General features: G+C 37.1%; 1 protein-coding gene across 1 annotated transcript in view; it reads left to right on the top strand.

Annotated features, from left to right (window-relative positions):
* Cpsf6 (cleavage and polyadenylation specificity factor subunit 6) overlaps positions 1 to 26,161 on the top strand; it is an 821,382-nt gene that overhangs the window by 766,750 nt on the left and 28,471 nt on the right. The window contains exon 18 of the transcript XR_016547729.1: positions 14,536 to 14,648. The gene's annotated coding sequence lies outside the window, so the exon portion shown is untranslated. The remainder of the gene's footprint in view (positions 1 to 14,535; positions 14,649 to 26,161) is intronic.

The following is a 26,161-nucleotide window of genomic DNA, read 5'->3' as shown; positions in this document are numbered from 1 at the left end:
GAAAATATACAATTGGTTATTGGTTCTTTCTTACTAGACATCCCCATGGAGTTTAGGCATGTCTCACTCAAGTTAGCAATAAAAGTTCTCCAAGATTGCTTTTTTGTATGTCTTATTTTCAATTACTTTGAACTGGTCAATTTCACGTTCATTAAAATATTTTGAGGCATTTGCTAGAAACATATTGTTCAGACAAGAAAGGTTGTGGAGTTTTATTCTTAAGAGAAACTGGGAATTCAGTCTGCTTCTGTCATGGGATCTGGGACCTGTAACAATTTCGCGTGTGAAGGAGACGGTTTATGCATGGGTACTGCACATACATCATTTCTACTGCCCAGATAGTATGAATGCATCATTTAATTATATCTCATATTGTGAATTAACCATCTCCTTCATACTCTTAGCATTTAGCCAAGAATATATTTTTAAATTTCATATATGTTGGGAATGTCAACTCTTCTGGTCAATAAACGTTCGATAACTAATAACTTCGATAGAGTGACAATATATTTTTTCTAGGATAAGGAACTTCCAAGACATCATGTTGAGGTTAGCATGTAATATCATCCAGGATATACTGAACAGCATCTCTCATATACAGTTTAAACATCTTAAAATCCAATATTCAATGCTGAATATCTTTTTGGCATGCCAGTGCAGAGGACCAGATCTCTGAAGCATCAAGAAAGATGGGTGTGAGATATCTTGTAATATATTGGCATATTAGGGACACATTTTGGCAACTTGTTAGTTATTGCAGGATTGCCAAAAATGATGCATGTGTTTTGTTTCTAGTTTGGTGGAAATGATCCTGAAGCATAAAGAGGGATGGGTGTGAGATACTGTCTAATATATTGGCATATTAGGGACACGTTGTTGTTAGGCAACAATGTGTCACTAATGTGGCAACTTGTAAGTTAGTATTAGTAACGGCCACATGGTGCAAAAAAGCCTATGGCTTATGCTGCACCAGCCAAAAAAAAAAAAAATCCGAACAAAACAATGATAAAAACAAAAAATAAAATAAATAAATAAATAATAATAATTAATAAAAAAAAAAAAAAAAAAAAGGATATTAAACCTATCATCCTAGGCGCTTCCCTTACCCGAAAGTACTATCCAGATGACCTTTGAATTTCCCCAGACTGTCGGCCTCTACCACCCATGAAGGCAACTTATTCCAGTAATTTATAACTCGTTGGACTAAAATAAAACTTCCTGCAGTCCAATCTAAACATTTCCCCCCGTAACTTGAATTTATGTCCCCTAGTTCTAGCATCATTTATAATCTTGAAAATTTTGTCCTCATTCATTTTACTGATGCCTCTCAGAGACTTAAACACCTCAATCAAATCTCCTCTAAGGTGTCTAGTTTCCAAACTCTGCAACCCACATATTCGAATTCTTTCTTCATAAGGACACCCTTTTGCCGATCTCACCAGGTGAGTTATTCTTCTTTGCACCCTTTCAAGGAGCTCGATGTCTTTCTTTAGGTGCGGTCTCCATACTTGAACACAGTATTCCAAGTGTGGTCTAACATAAGCCTTATATAATGGGATTATCACGTCCCTATCTCTACTTGCAAAAGTTCGATAGATCATCGATAGGACACCATGGGCCTACCTTGCAACCTGTTTACAATGCTCAGAGAATTTCATGTCTGACCGTATCATAACACCCAAGTCCCTTTAATCCAGCACTGGGTTTAGTTGAACTCCACCAAGTGAATAAGTTATTTTGGGATTACTGTTTCCCAGGTGTAATACCTTACACTTTGTTGGATTAAAGCTGCAATTTTTCTGACCATTCCTGAAGTCTATCTAGGTCTCTCTGAAGAAGCTCAGCTTAACAGTGATCATTAACTACTCTACCAATTACATCAACCCAATCTGAGGAATAGTCATTTATCACAACCCTCTGCCTCCTGCCCTGAAGCCATCCTTCTATCCATCTAAGGATTTTCCCAGTGATTCCAACCTGTTCCAGCTTATAAAGCAACCGCTCATGTGGGACTGAGTCAAAAGCTTTGCTGAAATCTAAATAAACAATGTCGAAATTATTCCCTAAATCCAGCTCGTGAGTGACCCTTTCGAAATAGCGAACCAGATTTGTTAAACATGATTTTCCCTTTACAAAACCATGCTGAGTATCCTTGAGAATTTCAATTCGATCCAAATGATCCTGAATTCCACCCTTGATCATTGCCTCCATGATTTTCCCTACTACTGAAGTCAGACTGACACGTCGATAATTTCCAACTTCACTTTTAGAGCCACCCTTATCTATGGGAGATACATTTGCACTTTTCCAATCCAAGGGAATCTCCCCAGAGTCTAGTGATGCTCACATAATTAGCCTCAATAGTTCAATGCACTCGCTTGCCGCCTCTCTTAAGATTATAGGGTATATTCCATCAACTCCAGGAGCCTTAGTGGTCTGTAGGCTCGAAAGTTTTTTCATTAAATAAGTAGTAAAAAAGGCCTACGTGCTCTGGATTCATTACGAAAACTTTTTTATTTTTGAGCTTTCGGCTGGGAGGCAGCCTTCTTCAGATTGAATACATGAATGGCAGTTGGAATAGAGATGTGCACTGCCAGGATGGTGCGTGAGGCGCGTGGTTAATTATTTGATGCTTGTGGCTGTGACATATCGTGGTGACGTGGCCAGCGTTTGTCTATGGATAGAATTACTGCCTCTGTGATGGGGTTAACTTGGCAACCACTGTTCCTGTTTAAGGAGGCATCCGAGCATTTTATATTTAACGATTCCAACCAGGTGCGCTTTAGGTAATGGTGGGACCTAAAGCGCACCTGGTTGGAATCGTTAAATATAAAATGCTCGGATGCCTCCTTAAACAGGAACAGTGGTTGCCAAGTTAACCCCATCACAGAGGCAGTAATTCTATCCATAGACAAACGCTGGCCACGTCACCACGATATGTCACAGCCACAAGCATCAAATAATTAACCACGCGCCTCACGCACCATCCTGGCAGTGCACATCTCTATTCCAACTGCCATTCATGTATTCAATCTGAAGAAGGCTGCCTCCCAGCCGAAAGCTCATTAGTTGTATTTACAGTTTTGCTCTGAGCAACAAAAATAAAAAGGTTTTCATTAAATAATCTTGCGAAATTTCAATATCATTAATTACATATTTTTTAACTTCGCTCCCACAATTTCCCATTGCCACAAAACATTTTTCATTTGTAAATATCGATGCAAAATAACTGTTGAGTTCATCTGCAAAGGCAGCTGGTGTATTTATCACTATCCCCTTTCCCTTACATAAAGGTCCGATCTGGTTTTTCCTGCTCTTCTTGGCATTTATATATGTGAAGAATTCTTTATCCCCCCTCTTTGCTCTGTTTGCTAGTGATTTCTCATAAACTGCCTTTGCCTGTCGAACCTTTTCTGTGGCTCTATTACACATCACTTTGTAGCTGTTATAGGCTTCAGTACTTTTTATTGCTCTGTAACCTTTCCACACCACCTTTTTCGCTCAAGTAATGCAGCAACTTCACTATTCATCCAACTTGGAACCCTTCTCATGGAGTATTTTTTTAATGGTATATACGCATTCAAGGCATCTGTGATTAATGTTTTAAAAGCGTACCACAGTTCAATTGTATTCATTCTCTGCGCGATATCTACCCAGTTAATAGAGGCCATGTAGTACCTTAAGGCATCGTAATTTCCTTTTCTGAAATTAAAACCCATTCCTTTGCCTTTTACTTCTGCTACCTCTCTCGTCATCATTCCACCGTAGAACTCCGTGATCACTTCCTGCTACTGGTTCCTCTACTGTCAGCCCTGTTATGTCATCTGATTCATGTGTGATGATGAGGTCTAGGATATTCTTTTCTCTAGTACTTTCCCTGACATGTTGATACAAATAACAGTCATCTAGTTGATTTAAAAATTTTGTTCCCCATGTCGAGTTTCCTTCCCATTTACTCCAATCAATTAGAGGCAAATTGAAATCACCCATAATAAGGCATTGACGCTTACTTGCCCATTCCATTTGCATGTAGAGGCTTTTAGTCATAATCTTCACAATCACCCGGTCTGTAGATTACTCCTACTCACATTATACCTTTGTTTCCAACTATCTCACACCATACAGACTCTATACTAGCATGTGAAATGTCTGAATCCGGGAAAGCTATCGTCGCACTCAGGCTGCTTCTGATAAGAAGCATTACCCCACCACCCCTTCTATCTAACCTATCCTTCCTAAATACATTATACAAGCCGTACTGAAACTCATCATCCCCAATTTCCGGGTGGCACCACGTCTCTAAGCCTTATTATGTCCATGTTACTTGTTTTAACCAGCAGTTCGAATTCACTCATTTTATTGACGACACTTCTAACGTTACTGTATAAACAATTAAGATTTACTGCTCTTGTATATTTAACAACCCGAACACAACCCTTGAAGTTTTTTAGGCTCTCTTCCCTGATATTAGCTACCCGCTCATGTGAAACGTCTTTGCCCCCAGAACATCTAGATAATACGTCCAGTTGGGGTAACAGATAAGAACTCTTAAGGTATGTGCAAGAGTTACATTGACCAATATTATCAGATAAACGCGTGTCAGTATTACCCACATCCCCCCTAACTAGCAGTTTCCCTGAACCTTTAAGGTATCCTAAATAATACTGGCAAAAACGTTTGCACCACATTTGTTTAAGTGTATCCCGTCTCTACAAAACAAATTCCTTCTACCTACAAGTGTGGGCCATGCTGATAGAAATTTACCCCCTAAAGCCTTGCAGATTCCTTCATGTCTTGAGTTAATCCACAAGGCTCTTAACATATAATCCCTCCTATCGTGTCTGGGTAGAATTGCAGACACATAGACATTATGGCCTAGCTCGCGACATTTCCTCAGCATGGTCCTGTATTTTTCCAACAAATCGTCAGATCGTGTACGTTTAATATCATTTGTCCCCACATGAATAATAATATTTTCTTTACCCCCTTTAAAATCTGACAATCTGTTGGTGACATCATCAATAGTTGCTCCCGGCAGACATACTCTGGTTCTGCTCCACCTATCTTTATTACAAAAAATATTACCCGTTTCCCTGACAATGGAGTCTCCTAATAAAACAATGTCCTTTTTAACCAGAGTAGTTTGCACTTAGTTTTTCTGTTTTGAGACTCGAATCGGGTGTGCATCACTTGGTAGATTGCTGGAGTTTTGAGTCCCTGACGAGCTCCCAGATGCATTATTTTCGAGGGCAAGCACTCATTTTTTCAGGGACTCAAATTGTTCCATCAGTGCACCAAATTGTAATTTAAGATCGGTGCACTCCTTACATCAATCACAAAGAAAAGAATCCCCAGGTGAGGTAGGATTAGTCACCAGGTCGACCTTGGAAAACATACCACAGGTTCCACAACGGATTAAATCATGACTCACCTGTAAATCGCCATCTGCTATTTCCGTGTGAGTCACGATACCCTGTGACGTGTTTAAGGCAGATCTCGTAACTACCATTATAAAATTAAATAAATATCAGTGAAAGTAATTTTAAAAAATTATATCTATAATATTATTAAAATCAAACAGTTACAGGAAAACCTATAACAAAATAATCCAACAATATCTAAATAAATCAAATATTTAAAAGCAATATCCAAAAGTAAACCACTTAACTGAGGAGCCCTGTCTAAGCGCGTCCGCTCACCTCGAATGCCAACGTATTATGCCCCTGTATTTTCTGTATTTCAATCTTCTGACCCACCTAACACTGCCTTAGCATCAGCAAATATAGTGTCTTATGTCTTGCAAAAAGGATCCTTTTGCTCCTATGCTTATCTTCAGTGACCCTTAGATATCCAGACATGATCACATATCTCTGTTACAGATTACCCTGACTTCTAATCTCTCTTAGCATCAGCACATCCCAAATATTGATTCCTCTGCATCTAAAAAACTTGTTTTTCTCTTTTGCTCTCAGTTTTACTGTTCTTCTAAACAGTTACTCACTCTGTACAAATATCAAATCCACCGTACCACAAATATTGTTCCCACATCGGAGGTGGTGCCCTTATACCCGCCCTCAGGCTTCTAGATGCCATTCAAAAGAGGGTGGTTAGGTTAGGTTAATTAATGGCATCTCTCCTACGAAATCTCTCCATTATCTGTCTCATAGACATTCTGTTTCTGTTACATACCTTTTCTATTGATATGGTGTGGCAATAAAGTTCCTGGACCGATGCAATAATGTCCTATTACACCATCCTAAAAGTTTCCAAAATGAATCAGTAAAGTCATCCATAGATGTCCAGTTCAGCAGTTACATTTTTCTTTATGCCCTCAACATTCTGAATCTCTTTCCTTTGAGGGCAGTTTCCTCCTTTGCAAAGATAGAGGTGGCCGTTGGTGCTAGATCGAAAGAGCAGGATAGATGGTTGATTTGCACAAGGTCATGTTTCATCAGAGATGCTTTGACAGCAAATGTGGAATGGGTAGGTGCATTTTTGTGTAACAAGAACCAGTTACCTTTCTCTCTAATTTGCAGCCTCATGTGGAGAAATGCACTTCAGTACTCTTTGAAGCACCTGAAAGTAGACAGAGCATTGACTCTCCCCCTTTGCGTACAAATTCCTTGTAAATCACACTCTGTTTGTCAAAAAGCATGATGAGCATTGTATTGATTCTAGACTTCTTGTAACCAAAACCTTTTGGGCCTTGGTGGTGATTTTGAAGTCCACTGCATGCTCTGACACTTCACCTCTATGCCATATTGAAACACCCAACACTCATCTTCACTGACAATACAGTCAAGGAAATTAGGATTGTCTTGACAAGTCTGGATGAAGTCTTTACATGATAACACTCTTCATTGCACTTGCTTATCTGTGAGGCCGTGTGGCTCAAATTTTAAACAGACCTTCCTTTTTCCTAAATCTTCATGAAGAATTTGACGAATCTGCCTCTTTATTCATGTCCAACTCATCAGCCATCATTCTGAGCAACAAACAACAGTCTGTTTCCACAATTTCCAAACATTTGCAACTCTATCCACATTGCGAGTTTGGCGGACGCACACTTCTGGGGTCATTGTGAACATCCTTACATCCATCTTTGAACCACTTATACCCAGCGGTGAGCTGTGAATATTTTAACAATGGGCTTGCAGTTTTATCTGACTTTGTACCGAGTAAATTTGATCGGTCACGGAAGTGACGCATCCACGGCTTCCACCAGAGGGGCTTCCCACGCTCACACTACTAGTGGTGTAGGCACCTCCGTAGTCAGGCGGGCAGGAGCAGTAGTGTGTAGCACACACTTCTTGATTAGACTGGGGTTCGAGCACGTGGCCACCAAATACGGAAGATGTGGAAAGGTCAGGGAATGACCACCGCGTATCCCCAGAGCAATATGGCTTTAGTTGCTAATGCTCCTAAAAACCAAATAACAAACAAACTACTAGTAGTGTAATTAGAGAGCGTGACACATTTTTCGTGACCAGTATGATATCTCGGGTCAGGGGCGGATTTAGGGGGGTGGACAGATGCTTATTACCCCCCTTAACCATGCATATAAGTGAATGTGTAAAACGTTTCTAGGTCTATCTAAAAAAAAAAAAACTTAATAACCTGGTCGTCATGCCTTGCCTTACGATGATAACTGGATACGACGGTGTCTGGAGTTCTAACTTTTTAGAATTATTGAATAGTATGTCTTCCACCTTACTTCCACTGCAGTAAATATGATTGCAACAGTACAAATATTTGTCAACAATTTCTTTTTTCGTCCTCCTGCATTTTTGTTACATTCCATTGTTAGGTGCCCCTAACAGCTGCGTATGTCGCTTCAACTACAAAATCGGTACATCAATCGGTTTTACAGAGACATTTAGATACGTTGCAATCACAAGTATACATCTCTTACTTTAGTTATCATAAATCCATTGTATCTTGTCTTCCAGAAATTATGAAAATCTGTGAATAATCAATAAAATATTTACAATAAAAAACTTTTATTTCGTAATCGATATATACAAATCAAAATACCTAAAAGAACACGAAGGATGTTTCGCATAAACCATCTACCGCACATGCTCGGCACATGTGCAACTTTTTTATTCATCTTTTTTTTTTTTGACAACTAGGGAAATATAATGGATACATTTTTTTCATGGTAAAATTTTAATATTGCGAATAAAAAATAACATGAAATATTTCCCATATCATAAATAACATAAAAACTATCAAAAAGCATTCCACAATATAAAAACAAATATTACATAAAAAACAAGCTTTCTAGAAAAAGTACGCAAAAAATCACAGATTAGATGAAAAAAAATTATTACACAAATATTCAAGAAAAATTTATTCTAAAAATTGCCATATAGAATTTACTTCTTTATTAATATTTGTTGGGATCTTCAGCTTTGCTCAATAACTGAGCGATGATTACAGAGGAATGATTTGACGTAACGATCTGGATAAAATTGAAGCAATGGTTTTCCATGTAGATATATGGTCATCATAATCTGCAATGTGCTTAATTGTCACAATATTATTCATTACGCTGAAACTGAACTTAGCTTCAGCACTGCTAATCGCAGTGGTTTCAAAGATATTTTCTGGCTTTCTTAATTGAAAAGGTAATTTCATTCAATTTTAAAGATAAACTGTCTTCAACAAAATCTCTAAAATCATTAAATGTTTTCATATTTTATCAGAAAACTTAAATTTCTTATTCAGTTTTCACCATCTTGCCATCGAGACAAAAGTTCTTTCACATTCCACGATTTCGGGTAGCATATGTTTAAAATTTTTTTCAATGATATTGTTATTTTCTTTATTTAATTTAAAATCACCCCGTTTCACTAATAACTTATCCTTTAAGGATAAAACAATGCATTTAATAACTTGTCGTGAGTAATTTTTTTACTTTCGATTTTGATTCCTTAAAATTCTTTCCACTTCAACATGCTCTCAATTTTACCTTCATAATTTCCTTCAGAATTTTTCAAATTAGCAATAGCACTGATAGTTCGAATAATTAAGTTAACTGCTTTTACCATAGTGAATCTGTAAAGCTTCTGAAAGGTAAGAGAGCTCCTGCAGAATGTTGATCATCAGTGCTAAATCGTTAAGAAATTCCAGATTTAAAAGTCGATTTAATAATCCCAAATATTTAACTTCTGATTCAAAATGTTTGCACAAAGCGGGTTAATCTCTCTCCAACCCACAGTTCCCGTTCGCAGGCTACAAGCTGCTTATCGTGGCCTGAACACATGACCAATCTTTATAGTTTCCACATCAAGTTCTTTAGCATTCATCCTTAATTTGCGCTAGCTTTTTGGAGATTGGTGATATAATGCATACAGGTTTTTTTTTATTATTATTATTATTATTGCCTGTATGCAGTTATATTTTAGAACATTTTCTACACAGTGAAAGGCTCGACAAAGTTTCAAAATCTGCCAACATTTCATCTTCGTAAAGTTTATATAATATCTTAGTTCCCTTAATCTCCCCCCCCCCCTCTATGTTGCTGCTCTCACTAGTTCTTTGAATACAGTGTGAAATGTTGGAATCACACAGATATTCAGCTACTCTGACCATGTAAACATAGACAAGAAAAATTAACTGGAAGGCGTGGATCACTCACTTCTCCGAAAAACATATGCCCGTTTGTCGGAGTAAACCACAACACAGGTTGACCAGAGGCTATAATCTGCGTCTTAATCCTCTGACTGGCTATGGAAAGCATATTGACCTCCACGACTTCTCGGTATGTGACTGCATAGGTTTTACGGTAATCAATGGACACTGCTCTTTGTGGACTAATATTATTATTGGAAACCCCCAGGGTTCAGTGTTGGTGCATTGTTGTTTTCTGTATTTATTAATGATATTGATGAAGGTACATATGTCTAAGTTTGCAGATGATACGAAGGTTGGCAGGGTTGTTAATGACACTAATGACAGTACGCTACTGCAACACGATCTATAAAAGTTGAGCAGAAGGGCTGAGAGGTGGCTACTGAAGTTTAACATTGACAAATGTAAAGTACTACATATCATCATTCTACTCTTCCATTTGGCATGGGTTGAGTCCCTATTTAGATATCGTCCTTCATTGTTGTCGATCTCTTGAATCTTGCATCATTTGTTGATAACTCTGAAAGCCTGTGTTTTTCTTTAGGCATTGAAGCCATTCTCTTTTGGGTCTTCCTGCTGGTCTCTTATCTCCAATTCCTCCTGCCAGTACTATGTTAGGCAGCCTGTGTTGTTTCATCCAGCTCACATGTCCAAACCACTGAAGTTGTTTTTTGTAGATCTGCTCTATTATTCTGCATTCAAAATTTAGACTTCTCCTTACTTGTTCATTAGTTTTATGTTCTGTCTAATTTGTTTTATTGATTTTCCTTAGACATCTCATTTCAAATGAAATTATTTTTTGCCTTTCTTTCTTATTTATTCCCCAATTCTCTGATCCCAAAGTTGCTGTGGTTATGATGACAGTTTCATATAGTTTAATTTTTAGACTATTTGAGATTTTATTGCTCTTCCGTATGTTTTTGAGTTTGTTCAGGTTTGTCCATCCAATGTTCAGTCTGTGATTAATTTGGTGAATATTACTTAGGTTTCCAGTTATTAGAGAGCCCAAGTATACAAATTTTTGTACTTGTTCTATTTGTTGATTTTGGATGTTTATGTCTTCTATGTTTTTTCTGATTTGCATTACTTTGGTTTTATTTGTATTAATATTAATTCCATAATTGTTGCTTGCTTTATCGATGTTTTTTTTATATTTTTATTTTAGTTGTCCTTTGGTTTCTGTTAAAATCACAATATCATCAGCATATTTTATGTGGTTTATATTTTTTCCATTTATTATTGTGCCTCTTTTTGTTTCAGTTGATTTCATTAGTTCATCTATTTCAAATTTCTCTGTTTTAAGTTTGTTGAATTTTACTATTGCCCCTGTATTTTTGTAGAAATTGTTTATAAACATGATTATTTCATTATCAAGTGGAATTTTTTGTAGTTGCTTCATTAAATTTTATCTGATTACAGAGTCAAATGCCTGCTTGAAATCAATGAGGCACAGATAAAGAGGTTTCTTCTTATTCCAATATTTTTCTGCAATGATGATTAGTGTGAATATTTGGTCTTTTGTTGATCTGTCTTTTCTAAATCCTGCTTGTTCTTCTTCTATTGTTTCTTCATATGTTTTAAGTATCCTATTTTGTAAGATCCTTATAAATATTTTATATATGTGGTTTAAAAGGGTAAAAGGTCTATAATTCTCTAAAAGGAAAATAATCAATTTTCTTTATCTCCTTTTTTGTGTATAGGTACTATTATTCCACTTTTCCAGTCTTTTGTCAAATTGTCAGTAAATAAAATTAGATTAAACAATAATTGTTTAATCAATTATTGTTTAACAATTATTGTGCAAGGTGTTGTAACATAGTACTACATATTGGTAGCAGTAACTGCAGAGTAACATAACATATCAACTGTGTGGTACTATACTCAGGGTGGTAAAGAATGAAAAGGACCTGGGGATAATTGTGCTGTCAGATATGAAGTTTTCTGAGTGGTGCAGACAATCTGCAAGAGTCACTCATGGTGTCTTGTCAATGATATACAAGAATTTTTCTAGCAGAGTTAAAGAGGTAATTATCCTCCTGTATAAGACAATGTTTAGGCTGCACCTTGAGTACTGTACACGGGTCTGGAGGCCTCATTTAGAAAGGACGTAGAGCTGCTGGAACAAGTACAGAGAAGGGCAACAAGATTAGTGAATGGAACAAAGGGTTACTCTTACGAAGAAAGTCTTAATATTTGCAAATTACAGTGTCTGGAGACTAGGCACTTCTGAGGTGATCTGATTGAGGTGTTTAAGGCCTTGAATGGTTTGAGCAAGCTCAATGCTGATGGAAAACTTCCTCTTGTCCAGATTAATTACCTGAGGGGACATAAAAATTCAAATTGAGGAAAGACAATTGTAGAATAGATGTGCAGAAATGCTTATAGCCAACAGGTGGTTGATTGCTGGAACAAACTTCCATTTATCGTTTTAGAAGTCGACAGCTTAAATAAATTCAAGGCAGAACTAGACAAACTTTTGGAGGGAATGGATGGGTAAAATGGGATTTTTTTTTTTTTTTTTTTTTGTCTGATGCTCTATAAGCTTGCTTTCTTGCATCATATGCCTGTGCTAATGCTAGGAATTTTGACACCTGTAACCAGATGTCAGAATTGTACTTTTGTTTTCATAAAATAATTACATTATAATTTATTATTAAATTATAAAAATTAATTAGTTATTAATTATTAATTAATTATTATTTGTGAGATGAAACTTTTATAACAACTAATTTAGATAAAGTTACACCTCTGTATATTAATATGTCATATCAATATATCATGTAATTTATAGTTTTTATTTTATTGATTAACAGCTATTGCTGGTACTCATATTTGCAACACTATACTTTTTTCTGTGAATGTCTATATGAATGCAGTTTGAATCTGAAATTAGTTTTATTATTACTGGATTATTAAAAAAAACATAAGGATGCAAAAGAACTATGATGACCTTATCTGGTGGAGTGATAACCATCATGTATAGTAAACACAGCAATCCTAGTTTAATTAGTATTCAATGTCATGTCTGAAATGGGTGTTCCATTACATGGTGCTTTTATAAGGTTTTTTCAACTAAAACATGAACAGCATGAAATTTTTACCAGACTTAAAGCTGAATATAGCAATGAATGTTTATCACAATCTATAAGTTGTGCAAAGCTTCAGTAAAAGTTTTGAAAATGTGCCAAATGATGAAAGTCATGTTTAGTGTCCAAAATGCAGAAGGTTTCATCTTCATTGATTTTTTCTTGTGGAGTAGAAGTATCTTAATATGGATTAATATTGTAAGTTATTGAAGGATAAGGTAAATCCAGTAGTAGTAATCTTCGAAACAGAGCAGCCAACAGCCCAAAGGCCACTGTTTCCACTAAGATAATGCCAAACCTCACACAGTCATAGTAACAATGAATATAGTGGGAAAACTACCATACTGCCAAGTCTTCCAACCATATGGACACAAAGGGTTGGGAGAGTCCAGATGGTTGGTTTGGGCTGGTAAAGTGCACGGTGGGGGGGGGGCATTGGCAAATCTCGTGGGAACTCCGAATTTGTAATTTTGCTAACGAATAAATATTGTGCAATGCAATTCTGATCTGGGAAGTCCTGTATTCCCCTTATAATTGAGACTTTTCTTCTGATTATGATTTGTTTTAACAATCAAAAGTTCTAGGGCAGAAAAATATTTTAAAATAATAAGGAAGTTATCAAAGCCATGCAATTCTGTTTGGTTCTCACAACACAAAGATTCTTCAAAAAAGACTTATAAAGTTAGCAGAAAGATGGCAAGAAGTGCTTAGAAGAAGGAGACTATCTTGAGAAGCAGCAATGCTTGTATTTTTTACTTGTCACCAATTAAATTTTATAAAAAATTCTCATTCATATTTGAATGAGAATTTTTTATGTATTTTTTATTTTTTTTACCAACTTTATTTTCCCTTCTTTTCTTTATACAAAGGAAATAATTAGAAGACTAATCATTTTCTTTGTATTGTGTGGTAGTTTTAGCTTTCAGTTGGTAAAAATTTAACCATTTCACCACAAAATAACATTCACTTTATAACAACTCACGTTATTTAGTCAATTTATTAACTAAATTATTAGTCACCACTCATATGCCTTGGTGTCATTCTACTTCATATTAATTCTTTAATATTTCTTAAATTTTTATTTTTAAATAATTTAAATATAAAATACAAAATATTTACATAAATATAAGAATATTTTTTCGAATAGTATCTCAGAGCTGAGTAAAGTTAACAGTAGGGTGGAAAATTCTTGTGAAGAATTCTTATTCTGTGTAACTTCTGAGTCCTTTAGGAGTTATACAGATAAAAGCACCGTCAAACGGTTGGAATATCAAATAGAACATACAAACTCCAAATCGTCTTGTTTTAATTGGGTTCTTGTGTTATTTGGTGGTTCAATTTTTTATTTTATTTTTTTTAATTATTGAACCACCATTTATTCTGCTAACATACAAAATGTGGTTGCATGTTATCAGAAAAATAGTGAAATTATAAATAGTTATTTTGGAATTCCATCCCATATTACACTTTCAGAAGGCCTGAATAAAACCAGTGAAAACGTTTTACTGAAAAAAAGCAGTCTGCAAAACTTTTATTACTAAGTGCTCTACCTGTCTAACTGTCTAAGCTCTAAGCATAGTGTAGGATCTGCCAATCTGCAGTACAATTTGCAGTGGACCCACTGTGCTAGAAACAGCATATGTATGACCATTCACATGCCCTATGCTCTTTTTAGTTAGTAATAATATTTTTTATGTAATTATTATGTTTAATTTTTGTCTTACCTTTTTAACTTGTATATAATCAGTTAAGATTGCAGAGCTAAAATTTGATGCACTTTCATTTAATATTTAATTTTTAATTCACAAATTAGACCTGGACCACTTCATGTGGTGGAGAGCGGCATTTACTTGTTTACATCCTAGCAGCAGTTAAAAGTCGTGCCATGGCCCTGCTGCATGTGTTAGCTGAACACTTACAAAAAAGGTAGGAATTAATTTTTTTAAGCCTCTAAAGTGACAAATTTCCATAATTGACAAATATCACTACATCAGAACTATTGACGTACCATTCAGTATGTCACGTAAACTACTGACATATTGAATAGTATGTCAGTTATACAAATTAAATGGCTTTACATGCACTAAATTTCCAAGAATTAAAAGTGATTCTACTTACAAGAGAACTTCTTCATTATAATGACTTAGTACTATTTTTGAAAAATACTGACTGCTATCTATTGCATTTAGCCACCTTAGAGTAGCAACTAAATTATTAAGCATTATCTTCTAAAAAAAAATACTCTTCTCTGCTTTCTCACATCCCAGTTCCCATAAAAATTGAGATGGATAGAGATACCCAATCACTAACCCCAGCTTTTTAATGCAACTGGACCACAATGAATGGTCAACTGATGTAGTGAGAAGCACACCTATAAACAGAAAAGTAAATTTACTTAGTTAATAACCAAATTAAGAAGATTTAATGAGAGAAAAGCTGTTAGACTTGGTGAATGTAATCCTCAGAAGTGATGTACTGTGAGCACTACCATTTGTTCACAATACATCAGACGTACTATAAGGAAATGGTACTGCTTTTTGAATTTGAAAGTGTCTGCAATTCTGCCCAGACACGATAGGAGGGAGTATATGATGAGAGCATTGTCGATCAATTTGGCCCTGGAAACATTGTGCAAGGCTCAAGGCATAGAATTTTTTTCAGCCTGTTTTGTACTTGTTAAGAGGAGAGACTGCTTCTACAGGGATGGGATACACTTAAACAGAAAGGGTGCAAGAATATTTGCTGATGCTGTCGAGGCAGTGTTAGGTGGGTCGGAAAACTGCTAGCTTGAGAGGAAAGAAGGACTAATAGATTAACAGTAGCCACTGGCAGAAGTGAAAGTGATTCTTGCACTGCTTCTATTGGAATGAGCAGAAGCCTGGAAAACAAGATGCAGGATATTTCAGAGACTGCTGGGAGTTATTGGGGGTACAAGTAAACACATGGGTTGTGTTAGGGTAGCTAAGAAAAAGAACAGGTGCATGTATACTTGCGTGTACACCAATGCTAGGAGTTAATAAATAAATTTGATGAATTTGAGGTATTGCTCAAAACATCAAAAGCAGATATTGTTGGGATATCAGAGATGTGGTGTCACACAGATATCAGGAATGCAGAACTGGAATTTGGGGAGTACAACGTCTTCAGAAAGGATAGACAGGATAGGAAGGGAGGAGGGGATTATGCTATTAGTTAAGAAACACATAAAATCCAAGGAAGTGAAGCCAGTCGACATCGCTGGACAGTGCAGTGTCGAGTCAGTTTGGTGTGATATAAGCATTGGGAGATCAAAATTGAGAATAGGAGTGTGCTATGGGTCTAATGTCTCTGACGAGTATAATAAGAAACTGTACAGGAAAATAGAGTGGGCCAGTAAATCAGAGAGTCTTATAATTGGGGATTTTAATATCCCAGGTATTGACTGGAATTTGTGGGTTGGTCACTCACACAAGCAAGGCTTTTGTGGATTTATTGGATGATTGTTTTCTACATCAGCATGTTCGGGAGGCAACTAGAGGGAGTAATACTCTTGATCCGATTATCAGTAGTGATTCTTCGTGCATTAAGAATCTGCAGATAAAGGAATCACTAGGTGGCAGTGATCACAGTGTGCTGAATTGGGATTTACTCAAAGAGGTAACTACCATCAGGGGTAAAGGGAAGAGTTATTGCTTTCGTAAAGGCGACTATGATGGTTTGAGACAGTATTTAAATTCTATACAGTAGGACCAACTGATGATGTTACCAACAGCAAATTCAAAATGGGAAGCATTCAAAGAACTTATCTTGGAAGCTACTAGGCTTTACATACCAACTAAGAAATATTGTTCAAGGTTTTGGCCTAAATGAATGTCAGATGAACTAATTAGACATATGGCAGAGAAGAAAAATGCATGGGATACGTATAAATTAACACGTGACACAGACGTCTATGATAGATATAAGGTGGTCTGTAACCAAGTCACAAAGGAGGTTAGGCAGGCAAAGACAGATTATGAGAAATCTTTGGCAAGGGATGCAAAGAAAAACAACAAAGAGTTCTTTACTTATGTAAACTCTAGAAGGAAGGGGATGAATCATATTGGTCCACTTGATATCGATGGTTCAACTGTTGATGATCCTACTCAGGTAGCTAACAAACTAAATGAATATTTTGCATCGACATTCATACATGAGGAGTTATTCAGCGGGTGGAATGCCAGAGGTGTATTCAACTCTGGCAGTAAGCTAGATAATCTTGTAATAACTGAGAGTAAAGTGGAGGAGAAATTGTTGAAGATAAACACAAGAAAGGCACCTGGGGTGGATGGGATCTATCCAGTTATATTAAAGGAGGCAGCAAAGGAAGTAAGCAAACCCTTAGCCATAATTATGAGAGCTTCCTTGGACTCAGGGGAGGTACTCATAGACTGGAGGTGTGCAAATGTGACCCCAATTCACAAAGGAGGATCAAAGGCTGACACAAGTAATTATAGACCTGTGAGTTTAACTTCTGTTCCAGGAAAATTAATGGAGGCACTGGTTAAAGAAGCACTGCAGGATCATGTAGACAAGACTTCAGTTATAGCTCGGACATAGCATAGTTTTGTTAAGGGGAAGTCTTGGCTGACCAATTTGATTGGATACTTGATGCAGTCACAAAAGAGCTGGATGCAGGGAATAACTTTGATATTATATACTTGGATCTTAGAAAGGCTTTGGATACTGTTTCACATGGAAGACTGCTCCACCAATGGAGCAGCATTGGAGGCAAATTGCTGCTATGGATAAAGGGGTGGTTGAGGGGGAGAAGACAGAGAGTGGTAATCAATGGACACTGCTCATCGTGGACTAATGTTATTAGTGGAGTCCCTCAGGGTTCAGTGTTGGGTCCATTATTGTTTACTGTATTTATAAATAATATTGATGATGGTATATCAAGTTTAATGTCCAAGTTGGTAAACGATACAAAGGTTGGCAGGGTTGTTAAGGACACTACTGACGCTATGCTGCTGCAACAGAATCTGGAAAGGTTGAGCAAATGGGCTGAGAGGTGGCAAATGAAGTTTAACATTAACAAATGTTAAACATTGACAAATGGGAAACAGCAACCCCAGAGCAACATATCTACTGTGTGGTACTACACTGACAGTGGTAAAGAATGAAAAGGACCTGGGGGTAATTGTGCAGGCAGATATGAAGTTCTCTGAGCAGTGCAGACGGGCTGCAAGAGTAGCTCATGGTGTCTTGTCAATGATATACAGGAATTTTTCTAGCAGGGATAAGGAGGTGATTATTCCCTTGTATAAGGCAATGGTTAGGCCACACCTTGAGTACTGTATACAGGTCTGGAGGCCTCATTTCAAGAAGGATGTAGAGCTGCTGGAACGAGTACAGAGAAGGGCAACAAGATTAGTGAATGGAATAAAGGATTGCTCTTACGAAGTAAGGATTAAGTTTTGCAAATTACAGTGTCTGGAGACTAGGCACCAGCGAGGTGATCTGATAGAGGTGTATAAAGCCTTGAATGGTTTAAGCATGCTTAATGCTGATGGGATTCTTTCTCTAGCTCAGAAAAATCACCTGAGAGGGCATAACTTCAAATTGAGGAAAGACAGATGTAGGATAGACGTGCGGAAATTTGCCTTTAGCCAGCGGGTAGTTGGTTGGTGGAACAGACTTCCATCCCTTGTTGTGGAAGTTGATAGCCTAAATAAATTTAAGGCTCGGCTGGACAGGTATTTCGAACGAACGGAGGGGTGAAGTGGAAGTTTTTTTTGTTTTTTTTTGGCTGATGCTGCATTAGCTTGCTTTCTTGCATCATATGCCTCTACTAATGCTAATGCTCATAGTATGTCACTTCTGCATCCAATATCTTGATGAGTTTATGATTTTCTATGATATACCCCAGCAATAAAAACTAATAAAATGAAAAAAATTATTAAGATCTTTTTCATTTTATTAGCTCTACACTTTAAGAGGATAAGTCATTACCTATCACCTCTTTTTTTGTTTAATCTATGGCTTTACTTCATTTTCATGCTTGTTAGGCATACTAAATTTAAACTCCTCAAAGGTGGAACTTAGAAATCTGAAAAACTTTTTTGAACTTTCAGAATTCTTCTACTTTCAAATACTTAAAAAAAAGTGTGAAAAAAATGCTGTTATATTTTCTTATAATCTTTATTTCTAAAAATGTATTATTTTTATGGATAAAATGTAGCCATATTGTGTATTTGGTTCAAGTAAGTAATGTCTGCACCATCATTATTTTTTAAAATGACTTTTTCAACAAAGAATAATTTTTAAAACACACATTTTATCGTATAAATCACTGTTGCCATTCTGTTTACTCTGTCTTATGTGTTCATTAAAGGCATTAAAGCATAAAACCAGTTGAAAGATGAAGAAAAGCCCAGCCAGTTGCTTATGAATTACACAATACTATTGAAACAATGTGCATATTTGTATGCATGCTGCTGCTGCATACAAAGTACTGATGTCACAGTACTTTAAGGAGATGATGCGCAGAGATATGATAAATGCCAGAAATAACATTTAATTTAATGCAGTTATTTCTAGCATTTATCCTGTGTTTGTGCATCATCCCTAATGGACATGCCTAAAAATTACTGTGTAATTTACCAACACTAAACCAGTATTGCTAATATGTAATTTGACATGCCATCTTTCTGTTTACTCCATTTCTACCAAGTTTTAAAAACATTTTTAGGTGCATTATATATATAAGCAGCTATTGTCTTCACCATGTCCATCCATCCACCCACCTGTCTGTTTCATCCGCATATAACAACTCTACTCCCAGTGGACGAATTTTCATGAAATTTTATATTTGATTTGACAAATATAATCGGACAAATAGAAATCTTGCAATTATTATTTCTTTTTTTCCATACAAGTTGTATGGAAGAAAGAAATTCATAGATTAAATGTAGCTTTAATGCAGTATTTTTAGCTTTAGACAGCCTGTGTGCACTTTGCATGTACTGTCATGTAAAAACCCATGAAGATGGTGTCACTTATGAAGAGATACATATATAGAAAGAGAAAATAAACTTAAAAAAGTATAACTAGACAAGAGTAATAAATATACAGTTGTAATTAAACCGAACAGCTAAGTTTCAAGAACTTAAAACTGTTCAGTTTTATTAAATTCTCTATAAAATTATAATCATAGTAATTAATTGATAAGAAGATAACTATATTTAAATGGTCTTGTTTATACTCCGGCATGACCACAAGTTTCAGAGGAGTTTAGAATAAATCTTGAATACAATCATTAATCATTTTTAGTGGTCATGGGCTTGAACCATGGTCCACTCCAAGAGTGTGTACTACTGCACTCTCACTCCTGACCATTCAGCTACATCAGGCCTACTATTCACTCCCATTAATTACAGAAAAAAAATTCAATTAATTTTAAAAAATAGAATGCACTTGAAATGTAATGCACTACGATTACCTAACTTGTAATGGAAGTATGTTATCGAACATTTAGACATTAGATATTACTTAATAAGAAAAAGTTCAATTGATATCACATTTTCAGCATGTTTTTTTAGTCCCTGGAAAGCTTTTTTATGATCACTGTGTAGCCTCCCACAGCCTCAGTGGGCCCCAGAAATGTATTCATATAAATGAAAGTATATTTCACATATTACTCCAGAAGCAAAAGTTAGATGGAGACTAAATTTTCAACCTATGTTTTGTTGGTCCTTGGGAAAATTTCAGTGGCTAGTTTTCAGTACAAGGTTCTTACTCATGGATCTTTGCAATAATGAGTGATAGGCAGGTCTAGCCCTGCCCATTTCTTTGCAGTGATTGGAAGATCTAGTCCTGGGAAGAAAATTGTTTCCTAATTTTAAACCAGAACCAAAAGGGGATTATCAGGAAAATTTTGCAAAGGAATAGATAGCAAAATGGCATTCACCGTAACCGAAAATCATGGCGATTAACAGCCAGTCACTGTGAAGAAGTGGGAAGAGCTGGACCTGCCTGTCACTGATTATCACAAAGATCCATGGATAAGAATTTTATACTGAAGACTAACCATTTCAAGTTCAGTTATGATTTCACGGCCCTCGTCCGCCCCCCCCCCACAAATTTGAATAAATGAAAGAATGTTTTCACATTAATTGACAAGAAAAAAGTGGATTGCTACCAGATTTTCCTTGTATATTCTGTGGCCTCTGGGATGGTTCTAATTTGAAATTCCAATTTCATAGCATTCCCTCATCTCTGTATATTGATTTTACTATGGAGAGGGAGGTGGACAATGCTCTGCCATTTTTGAATGTTTTAGTTCAATATGATGGTTGTCATTTAGTAACTTTGGTTTATAAAAATACCCATGTGCCATAGCCAAATTACAAATTATAATTCTGCATATGCCCTGGACATCTACACAGCACAGCTAGAGCATTGTTTAGCCCTGTACGCTCACATTGTGTTTCTATTATTGATAGGGAGACTGAGTTTGCCAGAATCAGATCAGAGTATCTAATTTTGATTATCTGCCTCATCTTTTGGATAGGTTCTAATTGCAAGATAATAGTCCTTGTCGAGATCGGGTTGATTTTCCAATTGCTATGGCTTATATTCCCAACTATCCTGGCATATCTGCACATCTTGCCAGGGTGCTGCGACATTACCGTATTGGTTGTGTATAGCCCCCTGGCAGGAAGTTACAATCGATGTTACCCAGTGTGAAATTGATTGTACCCATGCTACATCATTCAAGAGTGATATTACTTGTCTGGATTTTGGGGTCTGTTATATTGGGGAATCTAAACGTTTGTTAGTTGATTAGATTTCTGAGCATGAGGGAGGGCTATATGACAAGCTGATTTATCTCAGCTGTTGCTGAGCACTACTGGAGTGAGCAGCACTTCCACTATAACCCCCTCCCCAGTCTAACATTGAAATTCTGGATTATGCACATGATACATGCCATCTCCCATGGTAGAATCCTTCCATATAGCAACAGTGGGTCCAAAAGTTAATTGTAATGCTGGGCATTCATTCTATTATGGAGGCCACTGTTTTATACCAACACCACGATGGGAGATGGAAAGTTAACAATAGAGCTGCTAGACATTACCACAGTAATATGGAGTCTGCTGATTAACATCTTCTATTTCTCTTACTCCTCCTTCCTCCCCCTCATCCTCTTTTTTCCTGGCCCCAAGTACCAAGTAACTATAGCGATTCCTCAGCAATATCAAAGTGATTTTCTTAAAAGAATGGCTGATTATAGTATAATATTGTTTTTCTAATTTTGCTCTTCTGAAGTAAAGAAAACTTTTCTTCTTATATATAGGACTAACTTACTAATGCACTAAACTAACCTTCCCATATCACTTCACTGGTGGCACCACTCTTGCCTCCGTGTGGTGGGCATGGGAACCAGGAAGAAGAATGCCACTCTCTGAGGGCTAAAAGGAGCAACAATGAACAACACAAAACAGTCCCCCTATGGATCTTTTGATCCAGATCTAGACAGATATGACCCAGATCATGATGACTTAAATACATACCATGCCAAGAGACAAAAAAAGAAGGGACCAATAATTCTGCTCCTCTCTTTTTTGATATTGCATTCCTCCACAGACCAACCACTGAGTAAATTCTTCTCCCAATTTTTGATTCAGAAATTTCTCAAAAACAGCTGACCCACCAAAAATGGTTCAGCAACTAAGATCTCGAGATTTATTAGTGGAGATGAATGAACACAGACATGTCGAATGACTCTTGAAAATATCTACCTTTGTTGGAATTCCCACAAAGTTTATCCCCACATGCTACCTTGAACTCCTCTAAAGGGGTAATATCATAATGGAATCTAACTGTATCAGAGGATGAACTTGTCTGCAAATTAAGCAACCAAATGTATTCCATGCCAAAAGAATTTAAAAAGATGGAGAGCCTGCCCCTACTCAGACAGTCATACTAACATTGATATCATACTGCTTATGATAAACTCCCAATTCCCACTCTCATCTACATTCTAGAAAAGTACATTGGTGTTACAGGAAGCCTGCTAAAAACCATCAGCCTCATCCTTACACCAAGATAACTCATCACCAGCTATAAATCCTTCCAACAGGAGTGCATTATAACAAGAGGAGTACTGCAGGGAGGTGTCCTGTCTGGTCTACTGTTCGCCGCTGCCCTTGAACCTTTCCTCGCAAGGTACACTGATTTCTCATCATATGCAGATGACATTAAATTATAGATAACATCTAAAGGTACTGAACAAACTCACCTGATAAATCAGTGAGTCTCCGTCCTGATCAACAGCCTTATGGCCTATCTACTACAAATAGGTCTGGAACTAAACATATCAAAATCAGCTCAAATTACCTTTACAAAAAAGATAATCAAAAATTACATCACAGCCTATCACAACGGATTGCAGATAAGGAAAGTGAAGTCTCACAACGACCTCGGCATGACTTGGAATGAGGGCCTCACTTTTCAGAACCATTTTTCGACAATGAAAACGAAGACTTTCTCAGCGACGTGAGCAATTCAACAAGAGCTGACGGGGTTACTCAAAGTCGATGTAGTTGGAGAATATGTCCAGCAGTGCCTACACCTATCGCACTATATGCATCACCAATCTGGTCTTCAGTCGAGTACTGGGTAATGTGATGGATGAACAGGATCATGGGCAATGCATTCACCATCTCCAGGGCTGATTTATATACCAACTTAAATATCACTTCTGGAGAGTTCACATAGCATCCAGGAATATTATTCTTCTTTCTCAGATGCTTACCGGTGTGATTGATGCCCCCAGTCTTCGAGGACTTATCTCTACTCCACATGCTGGACACGGTATAATGACAACCCCTACCTACCATTACATTCTATGCTGTCCAACCTGTGCTGTCAGAAGAATTTCTTCCCAAACATTGCGGTCAATCTTTTTCAATTCATTGGCAATGGCATACCATTCATTGGCATACCCTGTGAAATACTCCAAAAGCAAGCAGTACAGAGTGAAGAGCCTCTGTGAAGTGCACAGCTTACTTCATCTATAACCTTTTGTCAATAATTGTATTTTGTAAACAGTATTGTAAATATATGCACTTGTGTAAATATTGTAAATATACGCACTTGTGTAAATATTGTAAATAATTGTAATTCTCGCAGTTTTGTACATCCTTCTAGCCGCCAAAACACCAAATCTCCCCACACCTATAAAAGCTGGATACCCCAGATACCATGTTCAACCATATATTCCGAATCCAGTCTGGTGCTTTAAGTCCTAAAGTGATTTGCAAACTGTGTGCAGAAGCGTAGTCACTTTTGCTTCTTGTAAATCAAAAGAACATAACAAAGAACCTTTAACAGTGAAACCGAGAACTGTCCTAACTGTCATGGTAATCATTCTGTCTTCTCTAAAGAATTTTGGAAATGTTTTGGTTTCATGAAAACAAGAGAACAACATTCAGAAATATCAGGTAGAGCACAAAGTATCATATCAAGAGGCAAAGAAACACTTTGCAATTCCTACTAAATCATTTATGTACGTGTCAGATACTCAACAGCTATGCTCAGTATCAACTCAGACCGACTGCTCAGCCCTCCAAATTTTTCAATATCTGGTTAGGTAAAATAGTAGTAGTAGTAATGGCAAATAATACAAGAAACCAAGCTTATATAACATCAGCCTAAAAAAAAAAAAAACAGTTCGCCCATTGATACCCTCCTTAAATTTGTCCAGTTCTCCCTTGAATTTATTCATCCCATCCACTTCCAAAACAACAGATCGAAGCTTGTTCCAACAATCAACCATCCACTGGCTGATGGCAAACTTCCACATATTTATCCTGCAACCATCCTTCCCGAACTTGAATTTATGTCCCCTCATGAGTGTAGTCTCAGCAAGTGGAAGAATACCATTAACATTCAACTTACTTAATCCATTCAAGGCTTTAAACACTTCAATCAGATCTCCCCTCAGGTGCCTTGTCTCAAGGCATCACCAATCTGGTTGCCCTTCTCTGCATCCATTCCAGTAGATCTACATCATTCCTAAAGTGGGCCTCCAGCCCTGTATACAGTATTAAGATGTGACCTAACCATGGCTACATCTTGAGTACAACAAAGAGATAATCATCTCTTTATTCCTACTAGCAAAGTTTCTGTATATCATTGACAAAACACCATGAGCAGGCCTGGCAGCATGTCTGCACTGCTCTGAGAACTTCATGTCTGACTGCACAGTTACCCCCACATCTTTTTCATTTTCCACTACCCTGAGTGTAGTCCCACACAGTTTATAAATTACTCTGGGTTACTGCTACTCATGTGCAGTACCTCGCGTTTGTCAATATTGAATTTCAAACTCACGTTTCTCAGCCCATCGACCCAATTTTCCTAAATCTTGTTGCAGTAGCTCACCCTGATGACGGTCGTTAACCACCCTTCCAACCTTTGCATCAACAGCAAACTTAGATTAAGCCTGATATACCTTCATCAATATCATTTATAAATATTGAAAACAACAATGGATCCAACACCGAACTTTGGGGAATTCCACTAATGACATTAGTCAATGAAGAGCATTGCCCTTCATTGACTAAATAGATAACCACTGTCTTCTTCCACTTAACAATTCCTTTATCCATAGCAGTAACTTTCCCTCAATGCCAAATCTCAAGTTTGTACAGCTGTCTTTTAGGTGCAACAGTATCAAAAGCCATCCTGAAATTCAAGTATATGATGTCAAAATTATTTTCTGCATCCAGTTCCTTGGTCACTGCATCATAGTAACCTATCAGAATAGTTAGACAAGACAGACTGCCCTTGATAAATCCATGCTGTGATTACCTGTCCAAATGCCTTTTGCCTGTCCAAATGATCCTGCATTACCACTTTAACCAGTGATTCCATCATTTTCCCTAGAACAGATGTTAAGGTAACAGATATGTAGAGTGTGTTTAGACGGTGTCAGACGGCACCAGGGGTTCCCCCCCCCATCTCCGCGTGCTATACATTGTGGGTGTGAAACAGAACACTGTCAATACCAGAGGTTTAAAAGTGTATGGATTTTGTACATGTATAGTGTCGTGTACCGTTGGTCCTCTGGTCATTTAGCCGCTGGGTCCCTAATCGGACCCAACGTTGTCCACACTCTGCCTCGTGGAGGCAGACCAAGTACACCACTATTATAGTTATTTACTCTGGCAGGTAATTACTCATGTCTTTTTGACCCTCCTTTTGTTATTATTATTATTAGCTATATGGCGCAAGGAAGCCTGAAGCTTATGCTGCAGGAGCCAAAAAAACATTCCCGAGTTACCCTGAGAGAGAGAGAGAGAGGGGGGGGAGTCAAAAGTAGAAGGGAATCACCAAGAAAGAGAAGAATGGTGATATCCAGCTCAGGACCCTGGGTGTGCCAAGCCCATACTCACCAGATGTGAGCCCCT

Source organism: Mastigoproctus giganteus, chromosome 12, assembly GCF_048544385.1.
Source record: "Mastigoproctus giganteus isolate SK-2022 chromosome 12, ASM4854438v1, whole genome shotgun sequence".
Taxonomy (NCBI): domain Eukaryota; kingdom Metazoa; phylum Arthropoda; class Arachnida; order Uropygi; family Thelyphonidae; genus Mastigoproctus; species Mastigoproctus giganteus.
This window is presented reverse-complemented; position numbering and strand designations above follow the sequence as displayed.